Source organism: Bactrocera neohumeralis, chromosome 2 (assembly GCF_024586455.1).
Source record: "Bactrocera neohumeralis isolate Rockhampton chromosome 2, APGP_CSIRO_Bneo_wtdbg2-racon-allhic-juicebox.fasta_v2, whole genome shotgun sequence".
NCBI lineage: Eukaryota > Metazoa > Arthropoda > Insecta > Diptera > Tephritidae > Bactrocera > Bactrocera neohumeralis.
The window spans coordinates 63,617,697-63,644,097 of NC_065919.1; the positions used below are offsets into that span (position 1 = coordinate 63,617,697).

General features: G+C 34.6%; 1 protein-coding gene across 1 annotated transcript in view; it reads left to right on the forward strand.

Moving 5' to 3' along the window:
- The window catches only part of LOC126751079 (homeobox protein homothorax), a 317,674-nt gene that overhangs the window by 213,822 nt on the left and 77,451 nt on the right, over nucleotides 1-26,401 (forward strand). The window lies entirely within an intron of this gene.

Genomic DNA, 26,401 nt, shown 5'->3' on the forward strand with positions numbered 1-26,401 from the left:
CATATGGGTGAGTCGGATTGTCGTTGAAAAAGGACTAAAAAAATTTTTCAAATAAAAGTATTTTGTAGTTGAACGTAATTGCAGAGAAAATGTAATAAAGAAACTTTTGTGTCAAGAAAAAATGAAAGCGGTAAGACGATGGGATTTAATAAAACTGAGTTAACGAAGTTTTGGTATGAAGTGGAGGTATGAAGTGAAAGGGGTTTGGGTCGGATTTTTTCGTAGAAGTGGAAATTAAGACCAACAGCAAAATAACTATTTAATGAAATATAAAGAAATTTAAAGCCAATAAAAAGCGTTAACTTCGGTTGCACCCAACACAAATAAAAATATTTCTTACAAGAATTTAATTTTGACCGAAATTTTATATGACAGCTATAGTAAGCGGATATATAAAATTTTTCGGATAATGTGACATTACTTTGAATAATAATCCATGGCAAATTTTATAAAGATATCTCGTCAAGTAAAAAAGTTTTCCATACAAGCAGAAGATTTTGATGAATAATAATGATATAGTGGTCCGATCAAATTTTATAAAGATATACCGTTGAACTAGGCAAAAATATGTCTGAGTTTCAAGAGGATCCTCATCCAATAAATAAGTTTTCCATACAAGCAACAGATTTTGATCGGCCAATTTGTATGGCAGCTATATATTATTGATGTCCGATCTGAACATTTTCTTTAAAGGTGGCACTATAGTCTTAAACAATAACCCATGCCAAGTTTAATGAAGATATCTCATCAAACAAAACAGTTTTCTATATAAAAACCTGATTCAGATCGGACATTTTGTATAGCAGCTATAATCTATAGTGGTCCAATATCAGCGGGTTCAACAAATGAGTAGTTTTTTCAGCAGAAAGCGTGTGGAAAATTTCAGATCGATATTTTTATATAGACTGATACATATAGAAATAATTTTTTTCCCCACAAAACAATATAAATTTAAATAGTAAAATCTTCTAAATCTAAATAAAATGCGCTTTAAAGCAAAATATTAGCTGCAACACTGGTTCTCACGATAAGGCTCCGCCTGCAATGCTCGCTTTTCTCCATGCTTACAACATTCCAAACACACACACACACGGCGGTCCATACAAACATGCATGCACATTCCAGCTCACCCCGCTCACGAGCGACAACAAATAAAATACAGCCAAGAATGAAATGAAAGAAAATTCCTTGAAATCCCCGCTGTCACAATATATTTTTTGTGGCTCACTGAATTTTCTTGCTTGCATTTCATACGTTCATTCCTTCGCATTTTTTCGATTTTTTCCACCATTTTGTTTTTGGTGTTTTTGCTCACTTTCATACATATTGCTGCTTGTTATTTTTCGCTACTCGTTTTTTGCCTGTTATTGCTGCCACTTTTCTTTCCATCAAATTGTGCACAGCAACACAAATACGCGCACATACAGTCACACAAAAACATACACATACACACCGACACTCGTGCAGTCAAGCAAAGCTCCTTTTTGTTTGGCTGCAATCAAGCAGCGCATACAATTTTTCTGACCTCGCCATGGCCCGCGCCCGACAAGCTCATTCCTCGGCATTCACATACACTTACACACTCACCCATACGCTTGCCAAATACTCGCTCGCTTCCTGTAGGAGGTGACTGTTATGCCGCTTCTGCCACATGCCGCAATACCAAATTTGCTTCTTCGCCGCTTCATTCATTCTTGTCGTTGTTCACTCAATGCTCAGCGGCGACGTCAGCGCATACCTCAGTCAGTCATTCGTGAATTTTTCTGTGCAACACAAGCACACGAGTGCAGCGAGTGAATGCAAACGCAAACAAGCACATAAACCACTACATACACCAGACGCCGTTGGCTTGGCGTTGTGTGTTTGCTGCTTGCTCCTGCGCTATTTCCAGCCACCGCCTACTGTGGTGAGAAAACGGAAATGCATTCAAAATCTAATATGGCAGCCATGGTCATGAGCGAAATCAGCAGCAGGAGGAGGAAGCGCAAAACGGGTGGGGGGAAAAAAGATACAGCGACAGCAAAAAATGCTTGCCAGCAGTGGAAGAAGAAGAATTGCAGCTGCCACACCACTGACAGAATCGGGTCCGGGTCGATTTGGCGCCCCAGCTTGCTGCTCTTCATTCAACTAGCTGGCATTGTCAAGTTTGGGTCACACTGTACAACTATGTACTCACACACATATACTTACATATATAAGTTTGTATATGCCAGGGACTATGTATAAATATGAACCTAAGCTGCTCCTCTTGTTTGCCGCTAGGGTTGGCTGACAAGGACCAAGGAAATGTAAGCGACACACACACACAAGTGTACTCTTTCGCAAAAGAAAATGCATGAAAAAAGAATACATATATATATGTTTGTATGGTATATGTATATAGAATGTAGGAACTTATCAAGAAAATGCAATTTTCTGAAAATTCCATTATACGAGCTGTGCGTATACAACAGCTGCAAAAAAGCTCACCAACACAAAAAGAACTGCAACTGCACACAGCGCATGAAAAAAATAATAAAAATAAGGAAATAATGAAGAAAATTGCATGAAAAGTTGGTTAGATTGTTTGAGTGCTTTATGTGATAGCGCAACGGCCGGCGGAGCGGTGTGTTAGTTGGAAAATTGAGAAATGAAATTAGATGTGGTGGTGCTGTGCGGTGTGGCATGTAGAAAGTTAGCGAGTGGTAAGCAGACCGTTACTTACTATTCGCTCTTGCGCAATTTAAAGTGGCTTTAGTGTGTGTTTAAAGTTAAATAAAGGCTTAAAGTAGCACAACAGTGCAGTTTTAATACATTTCAAAGGGTTTTTAAAAAAGCTTTGGTAAAGATTTTGACAAAAAATTGCTTTCCAAGCAAAAATAGTAACCGTTTACCACATCAAAACACTAAAGCTTTAATTTTCGTTCGTTTTAGAATAATTTTCAAGATTAAGTGAACGCTTTCGACTTTAAATGAAAGCTTCTTAGACTACAACCTAGCATTTTAACATAATTTTCAAATTTGGTGAAAGCTTTCGAATTTAAATGAAAGCTTTCTAGAATAAAATGTAGCATTTTAACATACCCTTCAAAATTAAGTGAAAGCTTTTGAATTTCAATGAAAGCTTCTTAGACTAAAATCTAGCATTTTAACATAATTTTTAAAACGAAGCGAAGCTATAGAATTTAAATGAAAGCTTTTAGACTTAAATCTATCATTTTAAAATAATCTTCAAAAATAAGTGAAAGCTTTCGAATTTAAAGGAAAGCTCTTCTCAGTCAATTTAGCAAAACTGTTATCTAGAAGAATAAACGGTTTATTCAGTAACTACAATCCTTTATATTTAGGGTTTTAAACTAATCTAGCACATTTTCGGAGAAACAGTTTTCACATATGAATGCTGTAAGGAAAACGTATATTTTTTGGATTTTTATTACCTGACATCAAATAGAAATGATTTTTAAGGGTCTGTAATCCAAACTAGATTCTATAATCTACTGTTAATCTAAGCGACAGTTTTCGTTTTTATACGAATTAACATAACTTTTAAAATAAAGCGAAAGCTTTCGAAATTATGTGAAAGCTTTTCATAAAGAATCTAGAAAAAATCAACATCGTTATAAAGAAAAATTGTTCAATGAACGCAATCTTTTATTCTAAGATTTGAAGCTTTTTCACTCACGAATTTTCATCAGAACTTTTTTTGAAAATATTTTCCGCTGCTTGTTTTTAAGGCCAAAATCATCTTTAGAACCAAAAAGTCGGGCAAAAAGAAACAAGTACAAACATAGGTTGTTCTCATTACAACTTATCTTTCGAGCTCAGAATCTCTAATATAAATCTTTATTTCAAAAATCTTCCTTGTGCTGTATTCAAAATTAGAGATAAAGTTGTGTGCTTTTGAAAACTCACAACTTTTCACTAAATATTTTCATAGAATATACTCAAGGCAATTCAGAATATAACTTTGATTCTTAAACAGTTCTGAACAGACCTTTAAAAGTTAAGGTTGCGAAAAAGTATGGAGTATGAAACATATGGGTGTTGGGTTTAAAATAAATGAAAAATTCCACGCAAGCTAAAAGCAAGTGAAAATTAAAAAAAAAACTTTGCTTAGCAAGGACAACACCAGCAAAACGAGCACATACATAGGCATTTGCGAGACGAGGTTGCATATGTAGACATGCAGCAAAGTGCTTTCATAATGGTGTGTTGATGGAGCTATTCAAATGGAACAACGAGGTTGGCTAGCAATAAAACTAGAGGCCGAGGAGAAAGCGCTAAATGTGTGTGTGTATGCGGAAGTTGGATATGACAAAAAGGGCTGGCTTTAAAGGGTGCACAGAACATTTAGATTGACTAAAGTGTGATGCTGGCGGTGAAGCCGGAAATGATGATGGTTATGGTGATGATTGTGATGACGATGTTGATGGTATTGCTGATTTTCGCTAACAAAAACAAGTAACTAAACTCGGGAAATAACTAAAATGGACATGTGAGATTGCATACACGTAGACAGGGTGGTAAACACAGAGACAGGACGGTACTTAGCTTGGATGGGAGATCATTTTAGTAAGATTTTCTTGGGATGACCAACAAATAATACGAAAAAATTGGTGCCACTTGAAATCCAATGCAAGTCGAAGCAACATAAAAGAGTGAATGCCACCAAAAGAGTGAGTAGGTTGGTGAGTAGGTGAGCATAGTAAAATTTGCTAATGGATGGAATGGTTAGATGATCAAGTGAAAGCTACGCAACTCTGCCTCACTGGCATAGTCCAATGCGAAACTATGCATATGCAACCTTTTATGTGCTAGAAAGGATTGCAGTCCATCATAATTTTAAGGACCGCTATGTATGCTACTGAGCAACATAAAGCCATAGTCAACAACATTGAAGCGTTCATTGGCAACAATGGCTCGGCGAAGAAGCAGCTCATATAAGACGAGCTTCGCTTATGATGCTTTGCTATGCTATACGACGAGTTGCGATGAGAGGAGATGACTTTGCTTCGGATGAGTTGAGATGAAATGAAATGAGACGAGATGGCGAGCAACCACAAGCACTGCCACGGCGACAGCTGGTAGCGTTAGCTACCTAAAAAGCTGCAACACAGCAAAAGTTTGTCTTTTCATTTCGTTGCGGTATGTGCGGTGAGCGGTAAGCGGCATGCACAGGATATTGGTAGCGTTGCTTGTGTGTTTGTTTCGCCCAACTTAGCAGCGAGGATACCAACGGCGTTATACATACACATACATATGTATAAGCATGCCTGACGATGAAATTTAATGGGGTGCTTTGATGCGATTGGTTTTCATATAACGCAGGCGCTTAAAATCATCGAATCATTCAAAAGAAAAGTGTGCAGCGAAGGCAGCAAAATGAGCACATACACACACACTTAGCACATATAAATACACGCTAAGGCAAGCAACAACGAACGATATATAGTCTAGGAAGAATTGTATGCGAAGGCAACTTGGCAAAAATAACTTGTATACACAAGTAGGTGAAGCATAAAAGAAATGAGGGAATAACGAAAGTAGACGAAGACAAGGCGGCATAAGTGACTTGGTAGGCGACCGCGTTGGCTTTGTATCTATGTATAGGAGTGAGTATGTATGTTAGATAAAAAAATAAGCTTACAAACAGCACAACTACACTAAGCCTGGAAGAAAAAAATTCGCAAAAGGACAGCCAACTGGCATTAGCCAGCAGCAAAAGAATTAAATTGAGTAGGAAAAATAATAATTTTATTTTTTTCTTCGCTTGTATTTTTGCTTTTCCCTATGCTTTGTCGATTTTTCGCTTTAGCATTTTCCGTTATTACGGCTTGGAGGCGTTAAGATGACGTTTATATGCATTGATATGTACGTGTGTGTGTGCAAGTGCTTCCTCGCTGCATGGCATACAACTACAAGCGAGCTGGCGAAAAGACGCTGTGTGTGGGTGGTTTGGATTTTGCAGCACAAAACGTAGCACAAACAGCAGCCAATGCGTAGAGCGACAGCTGCCACAAGGCGGCACACATATACACACGCGCCGCGCACATACATAGGCGGAAGTGGTATAAATGGAAATTGTATGACGGAGTAGCGTGTGTATGTGTGTTTAAGTTAATGGTTGCTGGCACAAAAGCTTTTCTTCATTTCGCTTCATTGCCAATGTTGTTGTTTGTTTGTTTGTTATTTGGTGCATATTGTTTTATTTTTATTTTTTATTATCATTTTTTGTTATTACTCTTGTATTTAATATCTTGGTACCGCGCTGCATATAATATTTATGTGCATATACAAGTACTAGTTGTTTTGTTAGCAAAAGGTTTTCTGTAAATTTTTGTTTTTTGTGTGTCATTCTGCGACAGGGTGCAGAAAATGGTAGAAAAAGCAACTTGAAAACTATTTTTTGTAGTAAAAAACTACTTTTCATTACAATATTTCTGCGCAAATTAAATTATTTTGGGTTTCATGCAAGAAAAACCATTTAGAAAAAAGCTGCAAGGGAGACCCACTCGATTTTAGGTCCAAAGTTGAGCAGTAGGTAGTTATTATAGGTCTTTACTTAATAATTTCAAATTTTAATTTTGTAGATTATTAGTTCAAAAATGTTAAATGAAGAACTAAGTTCAACAAGAAAATGATTTCAATCAAATTATTATGAAAAATATTAAAGAAAGTTTAGAAAACAATATATAAGTTTATATAAGTTATCAAAAAAGTTATAAAAAAATCAAATTTTTACCACCACAAAGTTTCTTGATTTGTATTATATATGTAAGTATACATAAGATAGTATGCAACAAGTTTTAATTTCTGTCGATAATGAAATTGAGGCGCTGGCTATGACTTAGCGAATTTTTACAACAAATTTGATTCAAAAAAAAAAAAATTACTGCGCCCTTCAAGCGTTTATAAAAACACAAATAATTTTAGCGATACCAGGGCGTATAAGCAACTATTTAGAAAACATGAACATAAAGGCAAAAATAAAGCAGTTCAAAGAAGACACACGAAATTTTAAAGTGCTTAGGTAAAATATATTTACATTAGGCGCATATATTAATATGTGTTTTCCTCCAAATCAGCCTGCACTAGCAGCATTTACATGAATAAGTAATAATTGAAGCATGCTTTAAGGCGCAAATGCAAAATTTTGCAGGAAGCGCTCCCAATGTTGGTATTAGTACAATAAATACAAATAAATCTATAACAAAGCATGAAGAAGGTTGCTAAAAGTGCACACTCATGCTTGGTAGCCATTTTTGCTATACATTATTAAATATATTAGAGCTACTCTTGCCTAATTTGAGCATTTATCGATTTTTATTACAAGATGAAAATTTATTAAAGAGTATTTACTTGCTTTTAAGGCAAAACATTAAATTTTTTTTCAAGCTGCTGTGAAACGCCTTGAAAATGAAAAGAACCTGCCCTCACACAAGAGTGCGTTTCAATTAGTCTCTCCAGCGTAGCCGCAAATAAAATTTTAAATCTAATGCAAGCACAATTTCAACGTACTTGCTTGAAATCCAAGCCTATTTTTAGCATTACTGCCAAGTATGTGTCGCTTTCGGCCTATTTTCTTTGCTTTTTACACTGCACACAGAAGCTTCTAGGCCATGGGCAATTTTCATGTCTGCCAGCTTTTTTTCCTTTTGATAATTTCTTCATTTAGTGTCTGTGTACATGTGCGTGTAAGTGTTTTGGTCATTTTTCATTTGCCACAGCAGACACAAAGCAAAAATCTGGCAAAGATGCATGAAGAAACATGTGCCACGAATTGTAGTGGGTCTGTGAAAAAACAAGCCTACCAGCAGGCGCTCTTTATATACATTTTTAATTATGACTTCAAAAATCAGGACAATTTGTCTGGTGACTGTATATAAATGATTATTTTTTATTCATGTTTTTGTTGTCTTTTCGTATATGAAATTGTCTGCACGACTGGCAGTGCCGGTTACGAGTGGACTAGCAGACTTTTAGGCGCATGCTGTATATGTTTGTTCAATTATATGGCCTACGCCTGGGGCAGTGCAGACAAATGTATTGATTATTTTTTAAGCTAAAGTAATGTGTACAGTTTTAAAGCCATCGAATAATGTTTTCAGAAGAGCGAAAGGCTTTTAGGGGATTCTTAAAGTGGAGCGATTCACTTAAATATAAAAAAAGCTTTATTTTTGTAATTCCGTATACAACATCAATGCTACTTCAAAGTTTAATATGTAATGTAGCTCATACAAGAAGATATAAAAATTTTAAAATTAAAAAGTTTGTGCGCAACAAAGTATACTTTAAGCATCTTTCATGCAATTTAACTGTTCGTGACATAATTTTTCCGGTCGCTTTCGTTATCGATTTTTCCTTCGATTTTGGCACGAATTTCTCACTACTTCTAACTACGCTTTAACTCCTTTAACTATACGCTTGAAAATACAATTTTTTTAGGTAGGCAATGTATGCCCAAGAGAGTTTGTATATAAAAATCACTTATACGAAACATTTACCATAGTTTCCCGTTGCTTTTTCATCACGTGTTTGTTTATCTGTCACTTTTTCGTGCGTTGATAAGCTACAAAAAACAAACACTTGCCTTGTGTTTTGCTACATTTTGAATTAATTTGCTTTTATTGCGCCTAAAAGTGTGCTAGCGTTGCGTTGTCATAGCTGCGAGTCGCACAAAACGTCAATATTTGTCGGTGTTCTGTCTGCCCTTCTATTTTTTGTGCCACTCATGTGAAGGTGCACGATTTTATTTTGGCTATATACATATATACATATATGTAAGTGTGTGTGTGTGTTTGAGTATTGAAAAGCGAATTGTACGTGTGTGATCACTTTATGGCACTTTCGTTCCAGTAACACCACACTCACATCTATTTATAGGCATGTAAGTACTTGCGCCTTGAGCGTCACGCTCACACACTATACACCAATAAAACAACACTAAAAAAGCAACAAAAGCAATGCAAAGCTGAATTCAAATAAGCACACATACGCACAAACACACCTACATTCGTGTGGTAACAGTTTTTGATGGCTTCTATGGTTTTTATGGCGGCTCACATTGACTACATGTCTGTCTGTCTGGCTGGCTATTAGGCCGCGCTCCCCGCTGGCACCCGCATCACCCTAACAACTGCATTCACAACGCGGTTGGCTGCTTGGCGTTGCCCTCCAATGTTAAATGCGCCAAATTTGTATGCCCAAACAAAGAGAATCATAACAACAAAAGAAATAAAAAAGTACTAAAAGACACATAGAAACGCTACTAAAAAGCATTGGCAGGCCAAGCGAGCAGCAAGCAGCGAGTCAATGCAGAATGCTGACGGTGTGGCAGTAGGCAGTGGAGCGCACGAGCGGCGGAGGCAGCGGAAGCAGTCAACCAGCTGAGCAGGCTCGGCGGCGTACAAGCGAGTGCACAATGGAAAACCAGTGTCAAGGTTAACGACCAATGAATTTATTTTGCTTGAATAAATTTTACGATAATGAGGAAATTGTCGTTGTCGTTTTGGGGGTTTTTAATGTTAATGTTATTCCACACTACGTATTCCTTATTTCACTTCCTACTTACACACACACACACGCAAATAAATGCTGCTTCGATGGCTTGCTTGTATGCGTGCGAAAGTAGTTTGCAGGTTACAGTAAATGTCTTGCTGCACGAAGTCGCTTCGATGTGTGTAAGCAGGCAAAAGTCGCAGCGCCTGTATGTATGCTACAATTTGTGTAAGCGACATGTGCAGCCAGTGAAAGCGCGCAACAGCAATACGGCCAGCACACGAACGCGGGACACCACAACGCAGCCATGACAGTAAAGCAAACACATTCATTTAACTTGGCTCGCTTTTCGTTTTTAATTTTATTTATATTGTTATGATAATAACTAGCATACATACATATACATATATATGGATGTGTGAGTGGGTTTGTGTTGGCGACTGAACTTTGCATTGTCTGCATCCACTCACGTTTATGTTAGTAGCGTTTACAAATGTGCTCACGACTCTTGTTTGTGCTTGGTTGGGCGCCAGTGTCTGCGCCGGCGCATGCGGTTGACCCACCAGCACAGCAACCAGCGCCAACACATACGCCTTTATAAACCCATTCAATGCTAAATATCTGTGAACACATACTCACTTGCTATTTGTTGTTGTTGTAGCGTATATGTGTATGTATGTGTTTTGTATTGTTTTCATTTAATTTATCATTGAGTGCGCGCGTGTGTGTGTGTGCATGGGTGAAAGTTCTTTGACTCTTCAATCGATACTGTGCTGGCGCTCCGCACGCTGAGGTGTGCAACGCAAATACAATAAATTATGAGGCACAATTTTAAATTGCAAAATAAAAGTGAAAAAGCAGACGAACACAATGAAAGTGTAAATGCCGCTTGTGTATGGCATAGTTTTAGGCGTGAAAGCTTTGTGTTTGGTTAACAACTCGAGAGTGGAGAAGAAAGTGCTTAATTACTTGGAAGTTAAAGCTTTTTGGGTTAAAACTTTAAAGAAAAACTGTAAAAAATTGTAAATTTAAGTGAAATAAACAAAAAAACGCATAAGTCGAAATAAAAAAAATACTAACATAAGCAATAAATTATGAGAGTGAATTATAGAGATCAAGAAAATAACAATTCTATAGCATCGAAGCTATAATACCCTGAACAGCTACATTTCATTCAACATAAAAGTGTATAAAAACTCTTTGTTTTGAGTTTGATCGGCCACTTTGTATGGCAGCTAGGTGCTATAGTAGTCTGATCGCAACAATTCCTTCAGAGACTGTACTATTGCATTAAATAATAACACACGAAAAATTTCGTAAAGCTATATGGTCAGTTAAAAAAGTTTTCTATACAACAACTGGTTTTTGACCAATCAGTTTCTATGACAGCTATATGCAATATTGATCCGATCTGCACAATTTATTTCGAGATTATAGCGTTGCCTTTTGCAATAATCTGTGCCAAATTTCATTAGGATATCTCGTTAAATAAAATAGTTTTCCATACAAGGACTTTCTCCGATATCGGCAATTCCGACAAATGAGCAGCCTTTTGTGGAGAAAAGGACGTGAGAAAAGTTTCAGATCGATATCTCAAAAACTAAGAAACTTGTTGCAATCGAGTACATCATTTTTTCATTTCCGACACATAATATATATGTACTTACACCGGTTTTAAACCCTCTGTAAACTTCCGACCCTGCTAGCTTATGAGATAGCTCTTAAACAATTCATTGGATACTTAAAACTTTATATCGTAAAATAAAGTGCTTATCATAAAAAAAAATTGAAAATCTTTGTCAGGTATAGTAACCGATAGATAAGCAATTTGTTTTAATATGAGGGTATGATAACCAATATATAAAAATTAGTGATTTCTTTTATATCCTTTTTCCTTCGCTTGTATGCTTATGAAAACTGATGTTACATTATTTTGCATTTTAGTTGACGATATGTACTCTTAAACTTTATTGGAATTATGATTACTTAATTTTTTCGGCTTGGTATTGAGTTCTACAACGCACAGTTCTCAAAAGATATACCCAAACATATTAATTTCCTGAAACATTGTATCGACCGCAGCGCAATGCCAACAGATTCGCAAAGACCACATACTAAACCCGAACTTTGCGAAACAACAAACACAAATTCGCACACAAAATCAAAATCAAAATTGTATTTGGTAGCGATGACCAAGGCTACGGCGCTATTGAGCCGGCGTTTTAGCGGTCAGATGGGCGAGTAGTATGTTTGTGTGTGTAAGCACAACAGACGGCTAACTGTAACAATCACTCTGTCAATCAGGCCGTGAAAGGGTGGCTGGACTGGGTGGGTAGTGAGGCCTGTCTGCAATCGAGTGCCGCGTCGCACACTCCATTTCACGTAACATTAAATCTGTGATTTATTAGGGTCACGTGACCGTCAAACGAACGAAACGCAAGCCGGCGCAGACGAGTGGACAAATGCATAAGTGAATGAGACGAGTGCCTATACACATATGAGACGCTGTAAGCGGTGGCATTTTAGGCGTCAACAACGACGTCACTGAGGCTGAACGCGTCATTGTAATAGAAAAAGACAGACGAAACAGATTTCTGCAAAAATTAGAAGCGCATATGGAGAACGTTGCTTTTTTACTGAAATATAAATTAAATTCAATAGTCAGACGCTGCTGTGACCAAAGCCAAAAATGTACTTCAGCGCTAACCGCGTCGGCGGCTAATTTGGTAACCACCCAAAATGTATGCAACTGCCGTGCAACAGTGTTGGCTGTATAAATACGGTAGTTGGTAAACATCATTTCATCGTTTGTTTGCTTATTTTGGTTATTTGGTTGTTTGACTATTTGATTATTTACTCGCCAGTTTGGTCAGCGGAGTGTAAGCGCTCCATTTCGCTAGCTGCTTTCGCATTAGCGCGCTGCAGATAGTAAGTCCGTTGCGTGTTGATAAAATATCAGCTAAATGCAAGTGTATATATATACGTATATGTTTACTGAAATCCACCAAAATGTGTGCTGGTGTGCCATAATGGATGGCAGTGCAATGTTTGCTTAGCGAACACTAAGTAACTTTATTAATGATTGGCAAAAAAAACCATATTTCCATTAAGATAAGCGCGCATAAAAATCGATAATTTAATTAATGAATAACGTAGCTTGAAAAAATGGCGAAAAAAGTTGTCAAAAGTTATGCAAACCAAATTTTATGAATACTTCTTTGAAATTAATACTGAAATAAATCATCCGATTTGAATTTAAAAATCAGTTCAGGAATGGTGCACTTGCATCAGGTTGTGCCGTTAGTACAAAAACAACAAATTTCCGTAAGTGTTTTCTCTCTTAATGTCAAATCGGCTGTTTTCCTTAGTTTTTATGCTTCAAAAATTTAGCTTTCAAACATTGCAACCAAAAAAAATGTATTTTTTGAGTGACAAATAAGTAGGAATAAATCTTAAATCTTCAAAATATTAATAACAATTCCATATTTGATTAAAAAATATTTTCGAAGTAGCAGTCAGCTCCCAGTAAGACAGTATTATATAATGGAATTTTGGTTTCGAGTTGAACTAAACGCACAAGAAAGCTAGAAAATGTGAATGTATTTATTTTCTTTATATAAAATTGTTATGAACAAGTGAAGCGGTGAAGGAAAATATTTTTTGTGAAAAAATAATTGGTCATATAAAAAATAAATTACAAATTTTTCTTGAAGTTCCAAAAAAATTATATAAAAAGCGACAAAATTTGTTTTTAAAAATTAAAAAAACAATTTCCTGAACATTTTATTGAACATAACATTAAATTTAAATGAAATATGTATATATTATAAATTATATAATTTCAGTTAAAAATGGATACAAAATGTTACAATATTTTTTATAAACAATTTCTGTCAAAAAAATAAAATAGTAAAGGCAAATATTTTTTAATGGTAGAAACGTATTAGATAATATAAAACAATTATTAAAAAAAAAAATAATTAATTAATTTTAATTATAATTTTTAATTAATTAATTGTAATTAATGCAAAAAAAATATAAATATAGAAACATAAGAGAATTTTAATATTATAAAATATTATTTTGAAATATTAATGAATTAATTTTAATTTTTAATTAATTAATTAATTTTCCCTTGCAAAAAAAAAATATATAGAAACATATGAGATAATATGAAACAATTAATTAATTAATTTTAAAAATTAATTTAAATTAATTAATTAATTTTTCCTTCCAAAAAGATATATACATATGTATAACTAACTCTGTATACTAAAAGTAAACACGCTCTGTGGCAATGACGGAAATCGCAATTCTTAGTAAAAATTTCTTAGTCAGTTGAAATATAAGAGAGAGCGCAGCAGAACAGTCATATGTCAGCGACAACTCCTTGGTGCTTTTTGCTGATGCTGTTGGCCTTTCCGCTGGCTCTACTATTCCCCTAGCTTCAACATATGCTGGACACAACTGTCTGCAAACAATTCCTTTCGCTTCAGTGTCACTGACTTCACTGTTGCTTGCGAATTTCGTTTCAATATTTTTTTTATTTCTCACTTTATTGGGTAATTTTTCTGAGAGATCGCTTTTTAACGCTTATAAAACTCTGTTGAATGTGTTAAAAAAAGCGCAAAACAAAAAAATACAAAAAAAATATGACACAAAAATTACGACCGCCAGTTGTAGTTGATCTCTGCACGATCTGTGATCGTCATGTGTTGTTATCCGTCCGAACGCGCTTGTAAAATGATATGCGCAAGCGACAAAATGTACAAGCTGCTGCAAAAAATAAAAAAGAACTTAAAAAACAACAACATGCGAATAAAAAAACGTTGTAAAAGATATGTAAACCAACGCTTGGGATTCTCTCGAAAAATTTGATACGAAAAGTGTGCAAAAGTTGTCGATTTCAAGCAATGAGCTGACTTTTGCTTTAACTTTGTAATATTGCTTTCAACATATTTGATTGTTCTTGTTTTTACTTTGTTTTTGTGATGCAGCAGCTTTGGGTGAGGGCATCTTCATGGAATGTGTTATAGAGATATACAAGTAAATATATACTAAAATAAAATATATAGAAAAAAGTTTGCGATTTTAAGCTCAAAATTTGAGAAGTTAATATTTTTGAGGTCTCAAATATTACCCATAGACCGACCTCAATGAAATATTACGACACTTCCATACAAGTTTAGCGCACCATTGCCAGCAAAATATTTTAGCGCACCATTTTTATTACACTCAAAGTAAACTACCGTTAACTATCTAATAAAACGCGAATTCTTATCAACTAATTTGCACAAACAAACAACAAAAATTAAGCAAACGCTCACACTAAAAGCATATCATATAATGCAGAACTTTTCCGTATGAATACGGTTACTTTTTGCATTTTGTTGTTGTTACACTTTACTGAGTGCTTTTAGTGTTGTTAATTATTGTATTTTTTGTTGTAATTACCATTGTGATAAGAGCACGCTACGCTTCACACGCTGCGACAAATCGCTTTTACCGGCCATAGAGTGGGAGCATAGCACACAAGCGGACATTTTCTAAAGCAGCAAAAACTTGGCTGAAAAAAAATAGAGTAAAGTAAAGTAAAATAAAATAGAGTGAGAAAAATGCAAAAGGCAACCACGCTGCTGTTTAGATAAAATTGTATTTCGAAAGTGACAGTTGAAATGATTTATCACCATCGCCCGGCCGCATGTCCCAGCAAACAGTCGCGCAAGGGCTAGGTATGTGTGCACAACAACAATAGCAACAACAACAGCAATAACACCCCACGCGCTAGCAACATTCCAGACGACACTTTGCTTTTGCCAAAGCGCGCGTGTTTCTGTGTGTGTGTGTGAGCGCGCGCATTTGTTGTAATGGTGGCATTGACAGTCGTGGCAGTCATCAGCGTCGTCACAGCCGCTTCAGCTATCTCTGCATAACGTACACAATATATACAGTTATGTATATTATCTGAGAGCGCCGTCCGTTCGCGCGTCGAACCATTTGCCTCGCTGACTAACTGGAAATGTAACTGTCCGTTGGCGCGTTCGTTCATTTGTCCGTCGCGTTGTCGTTGCATACTGCTATCGTTGCTATTGCCATTAGTGTACGCGCTTATGACAACAAAAAACAAACAACAACGACAGCACCCACCCGCCATAATGTGTTTGGCATACTCGTGCGCTTTTCTATATGTGTATGTATGTGTGTGTTACACACAGTTATCCATTAAAGCATAGCCTCGCTTGGCCGCCATCGCCTCAAATGTCGCCCCCACTTCCATGGCCTCCATGGCCGCTTGGCTGGCAATGTAAAAGTTGCTGCTGCTGCTGCTGCTGCTGTGCTCCATAGCTGTTGTTGCTGTCATCAAACTTTTTAGCGCAAGTGTTCTTCGACTTGACGCACTAGCGGCGCACAGTGTCTCAGCAGCGCGCGGCGGCTGCCAAGCATTTGTGGAATTTTGTTCTATGCGCGCCGCACTGAGAAAAAATTTAAATTACTTCTTTCTTGTTGTTACTGTTCGCTTGAGTTCCATAAAGCCCACTGACGTTGCAGCAAGTCGCAAACGTACGCAACAACAACAACAACCACGGTAGTGTAAAATATCAAGGAAAATCAACCAGCGCGACAACGGCAGCCACATTTTTCCAATTTTCTATTTGAGTGCAGGGTTCACTTTACGCCGAGTTTTTTTTCTGCTTCTCCTCGCACACATACAAAAACATAAACACATACATATATGCGCGTTTAATGCTTACTTATGCGCGTGCAAACATTGTGGCAGCTTTTGTTGCAAGCCCGTATGTACCATACTATATGCGGCTATGTGTGTGTGCGAATTCGTTATTCGTGTTGGAAATTAAATTTTCTATTCTAAAAGCTAATTTACAAAAGCTGCAAAAGTTGTGCCAACACATACACACAAACACTTATATTGTCATATTTGTTCTTTTTTTCATTTTTTTTTCAACTTTATTACTGCAGCTGTGCGTATTCGTTGTTTTTGTTGTACGCTTCTATTCTACAATGCGGTGAAATGATTTACGAGCGTTGAAAAATTCATATCAAAATACAATGAAAACAAAAACCTGCAACTCTAACGAAAATAAAACAGCAGCTACAACAAAAGTTGTACAACAACAAGAAATCAAACACAAAAAGTATAAGAGTAAACTTCAAATAGAAAAATGTTTTATTATAAAACTGAAAAGCTTCCGTGTGCAAACATTCACCCAAATGCGTTCTAACTAAAAGCAAGTTGTTTGCTCAGTAAAGTTTATTATATTTTCATTACTCTGATTTGTGGCATACAATACAATATTTTAAATGATAGCACTCACAATACATACACGCACACACATGCATGCATGTGTTATATTTGCTTAGGCTACTTGTTTTACGTTTTAATTTCGTTTTAGTTGCTTTGATTTCATTACCGTTTCACTGCCGGAAATTGTTGCTATATGCTCTCTTAACAATTTCAGGCGGCAATTAAAAACTTTCATTTGTTGCATTTTGTTTTTGAGCGCTGAAATTGTATTTTATTCTATTATTTTGATTTTAGAATCCAACAATCCAACAATTCCAAGTATGTATACTATGTATCGTGAATATTGAATGAAAAGCATATTTAAATTATATAAAGCAATTTATTTCGTAAAAGTATTTTTTTTAACAACTTACGTGAACTTATATTTCAAAGAACTTTTCAGAATGTGTACGCTTTTAAGTATTTTTTTTTTTCAAAATGATGATTTTTAATATTGCCTTTGCTATTTTTTGAATGACCTCGCAGAAGTTCTACGGTTTCTATTCACTTTCACAGAAAACTTATTTGTTTAAGCTCCTCAAATAATAAGTTTTGGCTCCAGAGGTACATTATGGCGACAATTTTTTTTGTTGGTATTCCTTATAAGAACTGGGTAGCTGTTTATAAAATAAATAAATAAACAAAATAAACCAAGAGCTATCGATATTTCAACCCTGAGCAAGGTATATTAAGTTTGCCACGAAGTTTGTAACACCCAGGAGGAAACTTCGAGGATCTGATAAAGTACTTACATATGTATTTATATAAATAATTTATGTGACAAGCTAAGTCAATTAAGCTTTCTTAGTCCGTCTGTATATACGCGAACTAATCTCTCAGGTTTTGAGTTATCGGTCTGAAAATTTTCACACGTCGTTTTCTATCAAAACATTATGATCAAAACACTGCTGATTTTGTTGGAAGCGACAATATTGGCCCTATATAGCATTCAGCTGCCACACATGCTGATTGTTCACATTCTAGTCTTTGTATAGAAAACTTTTGCATTTGAGAAAATATCTTCCCGATTTTGGGATCGAATTAATATTCAAGGAAACGAAAAAATATCAGATGATATTTTTAGATCGGACTCCTATAATATATAGCAGCTAAATTGATAGTTCAAAGTCTAGCCCTTGTTTGGGAAACTTCTATATATGACGTATTATCGTTACGAAATTTGGCATTTGCTATTGTATACAGCAACGCTATATTCTGCGAAGACATTATTCAGAACAGACTACTATAGAATATATGTTTTTATATCCTTTTATGCTATAAGAAATGCACCTGTAAAAGGTATTACAACTTCTATGCTGTCAAAATTAATGTTTTTTTCTGGTTTTTTAAATAACTTACTTATGTTTATTTATCCGACTTTATCCGAAGTTTTATCCGATAGTCAAATTCAATATTTCACCAACTATTTTATTAAAGTTAAAGGAAAATTACGGTGATCTCTAACACCTATTGTTTTACTTTTGTATTCATCCATCACCTTAAAAGTATAACCCAACGTTTACTCTCATCCCGTCCAACCGACACGAGGGGCACATCCGGATAAGTGCGGAATCAGCCGAGTCATCAGAGAGAGAGTTTTTTAAGCGTCGACATCTAACATTTATTGAGAGAAAGCAATTCAAGTATAGTATTTCTAATTTCGGAAAGTGAATCAGATAAATCAAATGTGTAAAAATGAGAATTAAATGTATGACATATGCGACGGAATGGTTCATTAAGTTCAAATTTTGATTTACAAGATTTTAATAGTAAGGATCTCAACGTCGACGAAAGGCGAACCGGGATATTAAATTGAACTATTGTTAGATGGAGAAGAAAATAACTGCTAACTGTTCCATTCAGGATTTTTACTAAAAATATAACACCAAGCATTTCTCTGGGACTAGTAAGTGTGGACAGAAAACTTGTTTGTTTGAGCTCTTAGAATTTTATTTTTTAGTTCTCGAAATATAAAAGCTCAACTGTTTTTCCTTAATAAAGTATACATTATAAGAAATGGGTAGACATTTATACCCGAAATCACAAAATACACCAATAGCTATCTATAAGTTTATGTCATGTCGTTCTGTAAGCCCACCGTTAAGTGAAGTCTAATATCCCAATGTTTGTTTTTTCTTATTTTAATAACGTTCTTATTAATTTTTTTTATATATGTATTAGCTCATGATAAAAGTGGTCGCGAGACCCAAACCCTTATTGCCATGAAGATATTCCGCTTTATACATAAATCGATATTTCAAACTTCAGTATCTATATATTTTTATAAATTTTAGTATATATTTTGTACCATTAGTATGTTATTAAAATCAATGTTTTTCTGAAAAAAATATATTTCGCTGGAGCAAAAACTAAAAATTTATTAGAAAAATGCTTGGAATTCGAGCAAGAAATCTCTTAAAAGGGTACAAACAATTGACTTAATTTTTGAAATATTATATTCAAATTGTCTAATATTTCTTTTTTTCGTCAAAAGAAAGTTTTTTAAAAAATTCAAAATTCAAATTTTAGCTTTTTTAAATATTAGAAAACCACTGAAAATAAAATTTTGATCTCAAAAACATCAATATTGTAAAATAAAATTTGTATTTTCAAATAAAAATTCCGAAATCCAACTTTAGTGTTCAGCTGTGTAAACGAAGAAATCGCAAACCATATATAATATGTGCGTTGTATGACTCCAGAATATGTATAATATATTAAACAAAATTATTTACATTCTCAGTTCTGAAAAGTACCTTACACATTTATTTATATCTAATATTGGTAGTTCAAAATAGAAAAAAAAACGAGATATGTCCTTAAAAAATATTTTATTGCTTTAATATATAGTTTCATTTATATATATTTACCCCGGTTGCTATGCAAATTATTACATAATATTGCGCACAGTTTGAAACAAAAAAAAATTAGCTTTAGCGACGGCAAAAGCAGCCGTCACACAAAATAGCAAAAATCAGGCAAAGCGAACTCTATTAAAAAATAATTTAATTAAAATGTGAAAAAGTGCCGCATACAACAAGAACAAACCTGATACTAAGTTTCACATGACAACAAAAAACATTTATATTTCTTATACTACGCTTTAGTTACCATTTTTGATACATTTTATTTCTAATTTTCATATTTTAAAATTTTAAAATTTTTTTAAGATCAAAAGTTGTTGATTTTCTTTTATATAAACTACACAATTACTCAGCTAAAGGCATAAAGCGAAGAGTATTGCGCCTAAAACGGCAATATCCAAGGCAAAAGAGTTGAATGAAATTAAGAACAGACTCTCTTTGCCGTAGGCACACATCAATTTTTAAACGATTGTCAAAGAAATTATATGTAAGAGCGGTAACTCAGCTGCACTGTTGATGAAAAATCAAATAGCAAGAAACTTAATGAAGTTATTGACATTAGCACTATACTAATACTAACTGATTTAGCGCATTTTCAAAACGCACAAAATTTCAAAAATGTATGCAACTTGGATAATATTGTCAGCTCTTATTTATGAGTTGTATTTCGCAGATACATTTTTTGGTCGTTTACCACGCTGCAGATAAATTCGCTGTATTCGCTGCAAAAGCAAGTTGAACTTACGATATTACTTGCGCTAACTGAGAGCATTTACGATATGTGACTAAATGCTGGCGCTCAAAACTGTTTGTGCGTCTGTGTGTTACGTTGAGTGAGTGAGCGTAAGAATGCTAGAGGGGAAATTTCGCGTCACTCAAACGTATGAGCCATACAAGCGCACAACCGAAGTGCTGCAAGGGAGCGCTTGTCGCTCTCGCAGCGACAAAAACAAACTCGCTGCGCCATACAACAACTAATTCGCCGTACACTCTTACTCGCTCTGTCCGGAAAATGAATATTTTTGGTGAGCGTGCAAATGAATGAATTGTTAAATGACACTCTATCAACGCCACCTTCGCGCTACTACAACCAACAACAACAAGAACAACAACAGGAATATTACTATCACACCACCCAGATATGGCGTATGCGCTCCAACGCCCTGCCCAACGGCGCGCGGCAGTAGCGCGGTGGCATTTAGCCATGTGCTGAAGTCGTCGCCATTTCAGCGACGCGCTGGCTGACTTTAGTGTGCGCCATATATGAGCGAACGTTGAAAATGCGACGGCCACAAACGTAGAATCATTAAAGAAATTATAAAGATTTATGTGCGAAAAAAGTCTGCGCGCAGAGATTGTTGCTATTGCCACAACTTTTATTGCTATAATTTTTGTTGTTGTACACACTCACACACTCTTATTCACACTTACACGCACAGTAGACACCGTCGAAGTCTATTAATTTTTCCAAAATTTTTATTACACTTTTGTGACGGCAGCGCGCGTTGTGTCTTGGGTAATGATTTCAGCTGACACAGACACGCTCACTAAGTCATTTAGGCGGGCATTGTGCGACAGTCGGTGCGTCATTCAGTGGGTTAGTTAGACTAGCTAACAGCTACTTACTTATTGTTGTGGCACAAAAAATAATGAAAAATGCACGCAGCTGCCGCGCTAAGCGCGAATTGTAGCGCGGCGTAGTAGTACACACATACATACATACATATATATTTATATACATAGAAACTTGGTCCCATTAGGCGCAATGGAAACCACAGCAGCGCGTCGGCGGCAACGCATCAAGTGTCACAATTTGTTGATTTTTTATGATTTTTATGTTGATTTTATGTCTGCGCGTTTGGCAACAGGAAGCCGCTAACAAAAGCAATGTGTACTAATAATACAATAAAATAATAAAATATGTGGCATAAAATTTTGGTGCGTTCTTTTAGAACTTAGCGTAAGTGTTCGCGTGTGTGTGTGTGATTGTTGGGGTGGTAAAATTGTGGCGGACGCAATTACAAATTTTTATGCGTTCACAGGTTGATTTTTATAGGCACATGCACACAAACACACTCACACATATTTCATGGTAAATTTGCTATCAGTGCTCATTGTTTCACCTTTGACTATATAAATACAAATAAACTGTGATTTTGCGACTTTGTTTTATGTCTTTTGTTTTCTTAACGCTTTAATAGATTTTTTGTAGCTTAATTAAATGCTCTGGGACTTACAGAAATGCGCGTAATTGTTTTCGAAGCTAAATTTTATGTCTTCAGACATAAATGTGCTGGTTTTATGCTCAAAACATGTTCAATTGTATGATTGCGCGTGGAGATATTAGGTGCATTTATTCCTTCTAATTGGATTTTTGGGGATATTAGCATTTATTATAATTATTATTATGTGTATTAGTTTTAAGTGTCTTTTATATACAATATTCATATATACACATTTAAGACCTATTTAAAAATATATGAGCAATAAACAAAAATTTAAAGATTTTTTGAAAACTCTTAAACACTAAGAAATGACCCATGAAATGGTAAAAAAAAAATATTTTCTTAGCAAAATTTTCAACTCTCTGTGGGACTCAATTTGAGAGATTGCGATACTTTTATGCGCTATAAAATTTTAATTAAATAAATTAAAGTTTAAAAATGCGTATAAATGCTTTCAAAATTATTTTTAATTTAAAAATTTTAAAATTTAATTTCACCTTTTGAAATTAACTGCTTGAAATGCAATAATTTATGACTATATGGTCTTTTACAGAAAGTTGATGCTTCCAAATAAATTTTAATTAATTTTCTGTTGTACATTTGGTATTAATATAATAATTTCAGAAATCATTAACCAAAAAATTAAATTGACTAATTTAAGCTATAAAAAGCATGTAAAATTAGTAAATTTTATATCAGTGTTTCTTCTACAGACTCAAGAAAAATTTTCCATTTGGAAAAAAGGCTTATTTTTTCTTAATTTCGAATAACTATGTACATATCATTAAAAAATTAAAAAAAAAAAACGATCCTATTTTCTAGCAAATACATATGCCCAAAATATCCTAATTTATGATCATTTCGGCTTTTTACAAGGCTTTTTGGGATAAAAAAAATAGTTCATTTAAAAAATATACCTTTTAGAAAAAAGCTTTTTTCTTTCATTTTCCACACATATAATTTAAAACAAAAATATTTTCTAATTATGCGCCTAAAATTATCAAATTTATGATTACTTCGATGCTTTACAAATATTTTTGCGTCAAATTTTTTTTTTAATTCATATAATTTTATAAATTAGCCAATAAGTCAAATTGACTAATTGTGTTATCAGAGTAAATATACAGCGCCAATAGAAATGACTTGATTTTGATTTAGCTTTATTGACAAGATCTCTATTTCCAATAAGACGGTGCGCCGCCGCATGTTTCCCGTCTAAACATAGACACATTGTGTGCAGAGTTTGGCGACTGGTTAATTTCGAGAAATGGATCAGTCAATTGACAGCCAAAATCATGCAATATAGCGCCTCGAGAATATTTTCTACGCGGGTATCTTAAATCAAAGATTTATGCTAATCAACTAGCAGCGCTCGAGGAGCTGATTCAGCGCACTATAGCTGAAATTCCTGCCAAAATGCTGCACCGGCTCACCGAAAATTGGCTTAAACGGGTTTTGATATGCAAACGGAACCACTCTGGATATTTGGCCGTCATTTTGTTCAAAATGTGATATAAAATTATCTGTTCAACAAAAAAAGAACCCATTCTGAAGAAAGTTGAGTGTTTTGTTTCATTTTAAAACTCATTTATATAGGTGTGACCGCCTTAATAATATTATTGTATTATTAAGAGCTTTGTATTAGTAGAGAAAATAATTTTTTTAGAAAGCTTTTAGACTCTTAAGTTAAACGGGATAATTTAAAATAAACTTTATATACTAAACTAAAGTAAAATTTTTATTTAAATTTAAAATTTATGAAAATAAGCTGGAAAATATATTTACCAAAAAAAATTATAAAAAAAAAATCTGCAAAAAAATTCGCATACTTTACATTATTAGAAAAAGGTTTCCTTCCATTTCGAAATCTACACGCATTAAGTGTTTTTATTGAAAATACTTGAGGAAACTTCTTATTTCTTATAAAAAGTGCTTAAGGCTCTTAACTCTTTTAATAACTCACTTTAAATCTTAGAAAAACATAGTACTACACGAACATTAAACAACTAGCTAAACTTAACTTTATAGCACAAGCCTCAATAATTACACACTTTAAAGTAAAATAAAAAGTTGCTCCTTGTATTGCTAACAACTACCCACACCCGCTCACGTATTGTATGTATATTCATAAAAAGTATACGTAAATAAACACCCCACAAAAACGTCCTTATAACGCATTACGCCCAAGAAAATTGGCCATTAAGGCGCGCTGTGCCGACAGCTCGATTGCAGCAAGTTAGGGTGACAAAGTCGTGCCACAAAAAAAAAACCAAACTTCAAAAAAAACAAAAAAATTTTAAAAACTGAGTAGCACCGCACTCGCTTGCAAATTAAACAAAGGTGCGACCATAATTCGAAAATTGCGGCAAAAAATGTGCACCGGAAATGCAAATCCCCACCACCGACGGCTTTTCGCCAAGGCAGCGCCAGCGCCCACACTAACGCGACGTTGCGCTGAGGAAATTGCTGTGATATGGCATTAAATTTTTCCACCGCAACTTCAATTTAAATTTCATTAATTTTTTGCTTTGTTGAGTTTTAAAAACACATGAAATTCGAAACTTCATTTTTTCTGTGCGCTCACTATCAGCAGCAAGAACGCGCGCTGTTGTTGTTTATACTACGCTTTGAATTTTCCATTGTCTTTATGGCAATTGCAGCTAATAAAGTAAATTATTATTAGCGCTTCATTGCCTGACATGGCTTTATTCGGCTGACGCCTGACTGCCTGCCTGCCGCAAGTAGTGTGTATATTTCTTACGCGATGGCAACAATTTTGCTGATTACATTCTTTTCCTTTTCACTTTTTTATGGACTTTTTTTTTGCTACCGCTGCTCTATGACACCTTAACCGCTGTAGTGGCTATAACATTGACAAAAATTGCATATTAAGACAGTTAGCTGGGCGTAACATCGTGAGGGCGTTGTGGTGCAGGTCTTGTGAGGTGCGTGTGGGTAGTGTTTACAGGGTGGCGGCATGCAAAATGTTGGCAAATGTTTGAATGGTTCATTTTGAAAAGTTAATGGAAATATGAAATTTTTATTAATGTCTTCTTGTAAGTCAACTGGGAATCGTTTGGACAGAAAAATGTTTACTTTTGCGCTTTGGTGCATTTGAAATGCTATCGCAGGCGTTTTAATGCATTACAAAGTGTACCTAAAATTAGCTTTATTAATAAAGATTTATTTTATGCTTATGCAAATGTTTCCGTTTTGTTTTCTGAGACTCTTTGGAAGCGTAGCAAGCATTATAGAGTTTTTAATTGTTATAAAGTTGGACATAAAAACGAAAAAGTAGTATTACTAAAAAATAATAAGATTCGTTGTTTGAAATATAAAATCAAATATAATTTTTAACAATATAAATTTGTTTACATATTGATTCACAGTTCTTATATCTAAATTTTGAAGTTTTTTGAAATTGATGCTGTTTAATTTTAGCCACTTAATGCTTCCAAGTAAATTCTGAATGTAAAAAAGTATAAAATAATAGAAATTATATTTAAGAGGTTATATAGGTTGGTATATATAGGTTATATAGGCTTATTTTTATTGTCTTATTAAACTCTGCAACACCTCTAAAATATTGTCTTCAATTTTTAAGTTGATCCGACTAATAGTTTTGAAGATACAGGCTTGAGAACTTGTGCGCTCGAAGCTTGCTAGGCTAAGTGTGTCGTCTCTAAACGCGTTTTTCTTGAAACTTAGTTTTTAAAGTCTATCAACAAAGGGCTTTTATCAATTAAAACTATTTGAAAAAAGTCACGAAATTTTCACTGAAATATTCAATTTTTTGACAAATGTTTGACAAAAATTCAATTTTCACTTTTTTTCCTTCGTGCAAGTTCTAAGTTAGGGTTTGACTAAAACATTTATTCCTTCACTTTAGATGATCCTGTAAGGAGTTACCCTCCAACGCGGGCGCATCTTTTTTCCGAGGGCTCATCAGAAATGGCGTCACAACTGCAGAGTTTAAAATATTTAGTTTTTATATAAGAAAAAAATTGGACTTTTTTTTACTTGACGAAACCCATGTAATCCCTTTATAAAAATATTGAGAAATAAAAAATAAAATGTTTAAAGAATTTTTTGAAGAAGAAATAATAAAAAAAATAAAAATAGCTTTCCTTGCAATAATAAAAAAAATCGTTCAAACCTTCAACTATAAAAAACCTAATAAAAAATCACTCACTGATATCAAAGATATCAAAACTCCGTCACTTATTGATGGCAGCTACTGTAACTAAGTTCTCTATAAGCCTCATTCACACAAATATTTTATTTATACATATCTACAACTGCTTTCATATCTCGCCGACCATATTTCCGATAAATAGTTATATATTCATAAATAAGTAAAGAAATATTACAGTTCCAAATCGCTACAAGCCTTGTCTTAAGCCCCAAATAAGACATTGTAAATCTATGAGCTTTTGGGAAACATCGAAAATTTCTACGAGCGCAGGTGGGGTAAACCCTGGTCAAAATAAAATAGTTTTGCTCAACAATAAAATATATTTATAGGAAATAAG